Below are 12,060 nucleotides of genomic sequence, written 5' to 3' on the forward strand. Positions count from 1 at the left end.
AAATAAATATTAAATAAATATATATACATATAATTATATAAATTAATTAATTAATCAATTAAAAAATAAATTAATAACTAAATTGATAACTTAATAAATAGATAAATAAATACATAATTTAGTAAATAAATTAAGAAATTAAGAAGTGAATAAATTAAGAAATTAATAAGTAAGTAAATAAGTAGGTAGAAAATAAATAAATAAAATACCTGAGTAAATATATATAAATAAAGAAATCCATATGTAAAAAAATAAATAAATATATACTCAAATAAAATAATTAATTAATTAATTAATATGAAACTAAATAAATAAATAAATAAATGAGTAAAGAATTAAAGACATAAATAAATACATAATGAGTAAGTAAATAAATAAATAAGTAATAAGTAAAGAAAAAAATGAAATAAATAATTAAATTAATTAATAATTATATAAATAAATAAATGTTTAAATTAAGAAATGAATAAAGACATAAGTAAAGAAATAAATAAATAACTAATGAATAAATATATATATATATAAATAAATATATCAGTAAATAAATATTGGAATAAATAATTTAATTAGGTAATTAAGTAATTAATTAATTAATTATTTCTTAATACATTAAGAAATAAATAATCAAGTAAATAAATAAATGAAAAAATGAATAAATATATAAATAAATAAATAAATAAGAAATTAATCAATTAAGACATTATAAATAAATTTTAAAAAAATATGTAAATATTAATATATAGATGTATATAAACAAATAAGTAAATAAATAAATGAATATTAAATACATATATATAATTATATAATTAATTAATTAATCAAATAATATATAAATTGATAACTAAATAAATAGATAAATAAATACATAAATGAGTAAATAAATAAATTAATAAATTAATAAGTGAATAAATTATTAAATATATAATTAAGTAAATATGTAGATAAAAGATAAATAAAATACAGAAATAAATATATATATGAATAAATAAAGAATAAATATGTAAACAAATTATTAAATAAATAAATACATACATAGTTAAATAAGTAAATCAATAAATAAATAAATATAATAAGTAATTAAAAAATCAAATAAATAAATCAATTAATAATTATATAAATTAATAAATTATTAAATTAAGAAATAAAAAAAATAAATATAAAATAAATAAATACTTAAATCAAAAACTAAATAAATATATATAAATATGTAAATAAATAAATAAATTAAGTAAATAAAAACATAAGAAAATAAATAAGTAAATAAATAAAAAAGTAAGTAAATAAATAAAGAACTAATTTAATAAAAAAAATTTATATATAAATATAAATACATTAATATACAAATTAGGAAATGGATAAATAAATAAATAAGTTAGTATATATATAAATAAATAAATAAGTTAGTATATAAATAAATAAGGAAGTAAATAAATAAATTAAAAAACATAAATATATAAATTAATTAATAAATAAAATAATAAAAGTTAATAAAGTGATAATAATAAATAAATAAATATAAATATCACAGCATGTAATATTGCAAATTATTGTATGCAATAGAACATGCTGATTTAGCACAATAAATTAAAAAAAAAATTAATAGATAATTAAATAAATAAATACATATGAGTAAATAAATAAATCAAAATGAACATATATAAATATATAAAAAAGTGCATATATATAAATAAATAATTAAATTAATTAATTAATTATTTAAATAATTAATAAATTAATAAAGTAATAAATTTTAAATAAATAAATAAATAAATAAATTCATTCATTCATTATGAAGTAAATAAATAGATAAATAAATAAGGAAGTAAATAAATTGTTTAATTAGTTAAAAAATTAATTAATTAATTACGAAATTAATAAATGAATTTAAGAATCAAGGAATAAATGTATATAAATCAATAAGTAAATAAATAATTAAATAAATATATCTATTAATATGTAAATATATAAATAAATTAATGAATAAATTAATAAATAAAGTGATAAATAAATTAATTAATGACTTCATAAATAAAAATAAAGAAATGAATAAATACATAAATAAATTAGTAAATAAATTAATTAATAAATTAACAAGTGAATAAATAAATAAATAAATAAATAAATAAATAAATAAATAAATAAATAAATAAATAAGGAAGTGTTTAATAAATAAATAAATAAATCTAATTAATCAATTCATTAATCAAATAATGAGTAAATAATGAAATAATAAATTAATTAATTAATAATAAATAATTAAATTAATTAATAATTAACACATAAATAAATTAATAAATAAGTACGTAAATAAATAATTAATTTAGTAATTATATAAAGATTAATTAGTTATTTAATAAATAAATAAATATATAAATAAATAAATAAGTAAATAAATAAAAAAAGAAGTAAACAAATAAAGAATTAATTTAATAAATGAATATATAAATAAACACATAAATATGTGATTTAGTATATAAATAAATAATAAATAAATAAGTTGGTAAATAAATAATGAAGTAAATAAATAAAGAACCTAAATAAATAAATAAGTATATAAATAAATAATTAAATATATATATGTAAATATATAAAAAAATAATTTAATTAATTCATTAAGAAATTAATAAAGTAATAAACTAATAAATACATTAATAAATTAATACATAGATAATTAAGTTAATTAATTAATTGATATATTAAGAATTAAATAATTAAATAAGGAAGTAAATAAATAAAGTAAACATGAATAAATACATGAATTAATAAATTTATTAATTAATTACGTAATTAATAATTAAATTAAAGAATTAATAAATTAATACATATAAATAAAGAAGTAAATAAATAATTATTAAATAAATATATAAATTAAATAAATAAATGAATTAATTAATTAATAACTTAATAAATAGATAGATAAATAAATTAGTATATAAATTATTTAATAAATTATTAAGTGAATAAATAAATAAATAAGTAAGTAAATAAATAATTAAGTAAGTAAATAAATAAAAAAATGAATAAATAAATAAATAAACAAATATGTAAATAAATAAATAAATAAATTAATCAATTCATTCAGTCACACATAAATAAATAAATGAATAACTTAATAAAGAAAGAAATAAATAAGTCAGTAAATAAATAGTTAAAAAATTAATCAAGTAATTAAATACTTGAATATATATATATATATATATATATATATGTAAATAAATAATGAAATAAATATATACATAAATGAATAAATAAATAAATAAATAAAGAATTAAATAAATTAAGTAATTAATTAGTAAATAAATAAATAAATACATTAAGAAGTAAATAAATAATTTAATTAATTAATTAAGAAGTATATAAATTAATAAATTATTAAATTAAGAAATTAATTAATTAATATATTAATAAATAAATAAGGCAATAAATATAAAATAAATATGGATATGGACGCAGTAGAAGTGCCTGACTGAAATAGATACACATATTAACTGAAGCGTGTAAGTACTTATTAATTAACCTGTGCATTGTGATATTGTAATATCTGGAGCATTGTGAGATAATAGTTCCAATTGAGGAGAGTCTCCCACTATAATAAATAGCCTCACACAATTTCGAAGTGACCAATGGAGGTTAAGTAGATAGGATTCGCTTGGAGTGTTATTTGTGCCCACAGTCCGGCTCTGTATATTGCAATAGTGTACTGCTATATAAATATCAACTTCGAACTATCAAATATGTAACATAAGCATAGTATGAGTATTGCAAAGCTTGTATGCAATGGAACATGCTGTTTTAGCACAATAAAGGAAAAAAAAATGAATAAATGAATAAAGAAATAAATACCCATATATATAAATGAATAAGTAAATAAATACATAAATGAAAACTAAGTAAATAAAGCATTAATTTAATAAATAAATAAACATATAAATAAATAAGTACATAAATTAGTAAATAAACAAATAAATAAGTTAGTAGATAAATAAATAAGGAAGTAAATAAATTAATTAAAAAATAAATTAATTAATTAATTAATAAAAGTTAATAAATAAATTGATAATAGTAAGCAAATAATTGATAATAATAAATAAATAAATAAAAATATCATAGCATGTAGTATTGCAAATTATTGTATGCAATAGAACATGCTGTTTTAGCACAATAAAATAAAAAAATAAATAAATAATTAAATAAATAAATACATAAATGAGTAAATAAATAAATCAAAATAAATATATATGTATATAAATATGTAAATAAGTATATATATAAATAAATAACTAAATTAATTATTTAATTATGTAATTAATTAATAACTTAATAAAGTAATAAATTTTAAATAAATAAATAAATAAATAAATAAATTCATTCATTAAGAAGTAAATAAATAGATAAATAAATAAGAAAGTAAATAAATTTATTAATTAATTAAAAAAATTGATCAATTAATTACGAAATTATTAAGTAAATTAAAGATTAAATAAATAAATGTATACAAATAAATAAGTAAATAAATAAATATTAAATCAATATATCTATTAATATGTAAATATAAAAATAAATTAATGAATAAATTAATAAATAAAGTGATAAATAAATTAATTAATGACTTCATAAATATATATAAATAAATAAGTAAACAAATAAATTAATAAATTAACAAGTGAATAAATAAATAAATAAATAAATAAGGAAGTAAGTGTATAATAAATAAATAAATCTAATTAATCAATTCATTAATCAATTAATGAGTAAATAAATAAATAATAAATATATTAATTAATTAATTAATAATAAATAATGAAATTAATTCATAAATAACACATAAATAAATTAATAAACTACGTAAATAAACTATTAATTTAGTAAATAAATAAAGATTAGTTAATTATTTAATTAACAAATAAATATTAAAATAAATAAATATGTAAATAAATAAAAAAAAGAAATAAATAAATAAGGAATTAATTTAATAAATGAATATATAAATAAACACATAAAAATGTGATTTAGTATATAAATAAATAATAAATAAATAAGTTGGTAAATAAATAAATAACGAAGTAAATAAATATATTAAGAACCTAAATAAATAAATAAATAAGTATATAAATAATTAATTAAATATATATATGTAAATATGTAAATAAAAATATTTTAATTAATTCATTAAGAAATTAATAAAGTAATAAAGTAATAAATACATTAAGAAATTAATAAATAGATAATTAAATTACTTAATTAATTGATATATTAAAAATTAAATAAATAAATAAGGAAGTAAGTAAATAAAGTATAAATGAATACATAAATAAATAAATTTATTAATTAATTACGAAATCAATAATTAAATTAAAGAAGTAATAAATTAATAAATATAAATAAATAAGTAAACAAATACGTATTGAATAAATATATAAATTGAATAAATAAATGAATGAATTAATTAATAACTTAATAAATAGATAGATAAATAAATTAGTATACAAATTATTTAATAAAATAATAAGTGAATAAATAAATAAATAAATAAATAAGGAAATAAATAATTAAGTAAATAAATAAATAACAAAATGAATAATAAATAAATAAACAAATATGTAAATAACTAAATTAAATAATTAATCAATTCATTCATTCATTCATAAATAAATAAATGAATAACTTAATAAAGAAGGAAATAAATAAGTCAGTAAATAAATAGTTCAAAAATTAATCAATTAATTAAATACATGAAGATATATATATATATATATATATATATATATGTAAATAAATAATGAAATAAATATATACATAAATGAATAAATAAATAAAGAATTAAATAAATTCAGTAATTAATTAGTAAATAAATAAATACATAAAGAAGTAAATAAATAAATAATTTAATGAATGAATTAATTAAGAAGTATATAAATTAATAAATTATTAAATTAAGAAATAAATAATTAAATTAATTAATATATTAATAAATAAATAATGCAATAAATATAAAATAAATATGGATGTGCAAGATGGCGGACGAGGCTAACACGCTTCTCGAAAGTGCACTAATACACCTAGAGAATATCGCTGATGAAGGCGGATATATGAAGAAATGAGCAAAGGAAACCATGCACAAAGATGTGACATTAGAAACAGTTTTAATGAATTACAATTCGCCCTAGATGATAGAACTAAGGCTCAGAAGAGGCCTCACAATGAGGTTGGAATAGATAAAGCAACAAATACGGAGGGAGACGAGAATCGACCTAAGGGACAAATAGCGACATCTGCCGGCCCCTGCGCAGGAAGCTGCCAGCGGAAACCAGTCACTACCGACGCCTACCGGACAGCAACGTAATCACGTCAGCCAGGAGACTGGGGATGAAAAGGACTTCCCCCACCAGACGACACCTATAGAACAGACCCACATAGCATACTCAGTCACCGAAATGGAACACAAATCACTAAAAACGTAACACAGATGCTAAAAAACATGATGGATAGCTTCACGAGTAACATCTGAAACGTGGTAAGAGAAGAAGTTAAAAACAAAACAAACCCAAAACTGACGGCTGATAAAAAAATCGTCCAGATGCAAACACCTCACGAGCAACCACAGAGAGACAAAGAACTATGGACAACTGTAGTCACTAAACCCTTAACGCCCAAGGAAAACAGCGCGAAAATGAAGGCCACAACAACCGTGGGTACAAGAAAACCCGAAAATGAGAATGATAACCAACAATCGCAACCAGGACAACTGCAAGCCGCAGAACGCAGAGCCTGGTTATACATAGGGAAACTACACCACAATACAACCGAGGAAGCAGTTAAAAGACATCTCACAAATTTACATGTAACCAACGTAATGGAATGCGAAGAACTCCAATCAAGAGGCACACTTAAGGCATACAAAGTGGTGATCCCTCTGACAGATGTAACAAAAGTCAACACACCGGAGGCGTGGCCAGAGGGAGTCGTCATAAGACGCTATTGGCTTTTTCGGCCACAGGGAGCAGGAGCTAGACTACCAGTTTAGTCTACTTCTGTGGAATGTAGAAGGGATAAAGAGCGCCCTAGCACTAACACTAATAACTTTCTGCACACACATGACATAATAGTCCTCGTAGAAACTCTGGCAACTAAAACATTAGAAATAAACGGATTCTACTCACAACACATACCTGCAACGCAAGGTCCAAGAGGACGGCCAAAGCGAGGAACCTCCTGTTTCTTCAAACCTCAAATGGGAAAATTACTAAGCACGCATCAGGATCAAGACACACTAGTGATGAATTTCGAAAACCTCTCCGTAATAGCCATATACACAGAGCCACTAACCCCAATAGAAGACATAATAGAAACCATCATGACCGCCTTAAGGCACGTTGCGCCAGGGCAAAACATCATCATAGCCAGGGACCTGAACTGCAGACTAGACGTCGCCAGTCACAGAGCAAACGAACTGCTAGACATGATGACGGAAGAAGGTTTCACCCTTGCCAACAAAGCAGACGAACGAACATACTTCGCACACTCCGGATGTAGCACCATAGACCTAATCTTCTTCAAAGGACCCAACATCTCGCTCAATAACTACAAAGTTTGTTACACAGCAGATGAAACACCCCTAAAGAAGCACTGCCCAGTCGTGGCCAACTTCCGCATCCCAAAAGTGGAGAACAGAGTAAAAATCACAGCTACCAAAACCTCACGACAGCTAAATAACCAACTACTAAGCCAGAAGACATGTGAATGGAGAGAATTTGAAAACCACATAAAAGAAAACGATATTGAATTGGCAGCCATCACACTGGAAAAAACCATTCAGTCTGCTATGGTATACAACCCCGAAAGAAGAGCACAGAAATGGTTCGACAAAAAATGCTATGGAAAAAGAAGAACCACCCTCCAGGTGCTGCATACGGCAAGATCCAGTAGAAGCCCAGAAGACCTCAGATACTACAGCCAAAACAGGAAAGAATACAAAGACCTCCTGAAGGCCAAACGCAAGTACATGGAACAGGAAGAAACTAAGATGGTGGAGGAAGCCAAAAAGGACCCGTACATAGCATTGAGGCCGCGAAGAGCTCAGAGCAGCGGAAAAATGGACATAAGAATCTGGGAAGAACACTTTAGCAGCATTCTCAACATAGAAAAAACCACCTCAGCATATGAACCGATCACTGCGGGGATACACCTAGCGGAACGAACCCCTTCACGATGGAAGAGGTGCACGAGACAATAATGTCTCTGAAAAAGAAAAAGACTCCAGACCCAGATCGGATATGTAACGAGCATATCAAAGACTCAAACCTAATACCACAAGCAATCACAGATATGTTAAATCTATGCCTAAAAAAGGCCAACATACCAGATATATGGAGGCTCTCGACAATAAAAATGTTATTCAAAGGGAGAGGCGACCAAATGGACCCGAATTCCTACAGAGGCATCGCCCTGGAGAAAAGCATACTGAAAATACTCACAAGCATAATCACAAAACGCATCTCCAAGGAAGTAGAACACAAGATACCGGAAGAGCAATTCGGATTCCGAAAAGGCCGGAGCACACTACATGCCATCAAGAACCTGCTAGATGACACTAAGACACCCCTGAAGAAAATTCCACGCAGTCTTCGTAGATTATACGAAGGCCTTTGATGAATTAAACAGACGCCTTCTAGTATCGAAGCTGGAACAAATAAAAGGAAAAGATAAACTCACAGTGCTGATCCATAATATGCTGACAGCCAACGTCATCCAGATCACAGACGACGTAACCACATCGAAAACAATAAGGCAAACCAACGGCGTATTGCAGGGGGACCCATTAAGCCCCCTACTCTTTAACATTGCCACATAGGATGTTGTTCAGATGATTAAACAAGAGACGGAGGAAGTCAAAATCTACATATACGCAGATGACATGGTCATCGGATCGAACTCCACACACACACCCTGCAAAGAGCAACCAACCAACTTGAGAAGTGGGCATGGGAAAACAAAATGGAAATTAACATGGAGAAAACGGTACAGATGACATTCCGCAACAGAGGCCGAGAAGCTAAGGAGGACAGAATCTACATAGGATCAGAACCTCTCAGGACAGTTAACAGCTTCAAATACCTGGGTCTAACTCTGCAAACCACCGCCAGGTCATTTAGAATACACATAAAATCCCGAGCAGCAGCAGCCACAAAAGCCATGTTTGACATCCAGGCGATATCCAGAATATCACTCAAGACCGCCATGGCCTTGTTCAACGCAAAAATAGTACCCATCGCAACCTACAGAATAGACCTCATCTGGGAAAAGCTGAGCCTAAAAGACTTAATGACTCTGCAAGCAGTGAAGTCACGATTTCTGAGGCTCCCATCTACCGACAACTCAAAGAAACTTCTACACGAAAGGGAGAAAAAGAGAAGGGACATATGGTTGGATTTTTATACAACAGAAGCCATGACAAACAGATCCTGGACCGAAGCAAATCAAGATCTCCGACACCTAGTGAACTCAATAGCGGTGCATGGATACCACCACAAAATATGCAAGACTAAGTGCTTCCACGAACCTGGGAACAACTGTGTGTGTGAACTGCGCGAGCAACCATGTGACCGATACCACGTAACCAAATGCAAAAAACGAATGAAATCCCTGGTAGAATTCTGTGAATAATGAACAAGGTGAACAGTTAGAGGGAAATCCTCGGTAGAACATTGAGCACAAACAATGTGAGCAACAGAGTGCTAAGTTCAATCTGTATCTGATGTAGCTTAACTACCTTATGCACGACTTGTGCGCATTTATTCTATTATTATTACTAATAAGTAAATAAATATATAAATATTAACTTAAATATATATAAATCAATAAATAAATTAGTAAATAAATTAATGAATAAATTAATAAGTGAAGAAATTAATAAATAAATAAGTAATAAGTAAATAAATATAAAATTAGTAACTTAATTATTTAATAATTGTATAAATTAATAAATGATTAAATTGAGAAATAAATAAATAAAGTAATAAATTAATATATTAAGAAATAAATAAATAAGAAAATAAATATAAAATAAATAAATATATTAATTAATTAAATTAATAAATTATAAAAGTAATTAATAAGTTAATAAATAATTAAATATATTAATTAATTAATTAATAATTAAATTAATAAATTAATTAATAAATTAGTAAATTGTTAAATAAATAAGTAGATAAATAAGTAAATACTTTAATTATCTAATTAGTAATTAATAAATTAATAAATAAATGTATAAATTAATAAATAAATTAATAAACGAATAAATTAATTAATAAACTAATATGCTAGTAAACTAATTATCAAACAAACAATGAAACAAACAAACAAACAAACAAACAAATCAATAAATAAAGAAATCAATCAATAAATACAATTATCATATTGTACTGTACCTTACCCTAACCTACCATACCATACCATACCATACCATACCATACCATACCATACCATACCATACCATACCATACCTTACCATACCATACCATACCATACCATACCATATCATATTATAGAAACATTGGAGTATTGAATACTGAACACTGAATGAATGCAAGAGTAAAATTCTGAGAAAAGGTCAGTAAAAAGTAGAGCAAATAATGTAATATTGCAATGTAAATGAAAAAGTGGAATATAGATAATTACCGTCAACCGGGTATACTTTACACAAGGGGGGTAACTTTACACATTTCTAGAAAAAATGTTTAGATGGCAGCAAATTACAGACAATGTGTAGCAACTCCGTGGAACTGATTCTGTGTGACAACAGCACATGTGTGTAGTAGTCTGAAGTGTTTGCCATTATTAAAGCTGTTATACACCATTGTTGCTGGTGAATTTCACGAGGCAAGTATTTTTACTCTTTTTTTATGTGTAAAAACTTTGTGTTGCACTGAACAGTTCAGTTCACACATTCAATGTTGACTAGTATTGTATGAAATTATGAAGCTTTCGGACTGCCTGACCAGTTTTTCGTTACATGTGCTATCCTGCGAGAGGGAAAACAAGAATGATAATAACCTAATGTACCTCTGAACGGGGCAACTTTACACAGATGTGAAGTGTTTATGGACACTTATTAAAAATAAAAATTCTTTTTAATATGATATATAATGTCACTATTAATGGTAGTAGGATCGATTCCCGTCAATGATAGGGGAAAATAAATGACTTTCAAAACAGACAAGGTTGTTACTTGTAGATTATTATTATCATTACTATTATCATTATTATTATTTTACATAATCCGTGGCACGTCAGCTCTGAAGGATCAATGCCAGTTGGATCGGTTACTGCATCTAGTAGGTAGCAGTATAGTCATGTGGTTAGCATGACGCTATCCCTCAACCGTTGGACCGTCACCAGGTTCTGAAAGGCTTCCTACAGCACCTTCCCAGGAAAATCGCAATGTAGCAGCACATTCATGAACAGCATATAACCATTTATTGTACTGTTATTACATTTCTTTACTTTTATATAAAATATTTCATTTTCAGGAATTTACCTATACATTTTGTTCCCACTGTGCTAACTGTAGTGGGCTAATAAATTGCGAAACACGTCATGTTCAGAAATGTTTTACCTCTCCAATCCCAGTACTTAAAACAGTGCAATGATGGACCATATACGACAGAATACTCGATTATAAGGCAAAGTAAATATGTGTGTAAAGTAACCCTGTAAACGGGGCATCTTTACACACGTGATTATTTATTTACAAGTGTGTCATAATGCATATGTACAACCACTAGATTTTCAAATTTACTCAAATTAACCAGGAACATTCACATAAAAATTAATTTGTGTATCTAACTTTATAATCTTCAATTATTTTAACGAATAAGCAAAAAAAGTGTGTAAAGTAACCCCAGTTGACGGTAGTGAATATTAGTCAGAGATATAAAAGCTTGAATATAGACAGAAAATTAGGGACAATAGTAATGAAATGTAGCAATAAATAGTAGAGGAGGATTAGTTAGATTGTAGCCGAGAATGTTTTAAACAAGAGCAATGTATACAATTATTGCT

Source organism: Periplaneta americana, chromosome 15 (genome assembly GCF_040183065.1).
Source record: "Periplaneta americana isolate PAMFEO1 chromosome 15, P.americana_PAMFEO1_priV1, whole genome shotgun sequence".
Taxonomy (NCBI): domain Eukaryota; kingdom Metazoa; phylum Arthropoda; class Insecta; order Blattodea; family Blattidae; genus Periplaneta; species Periplaneta americana.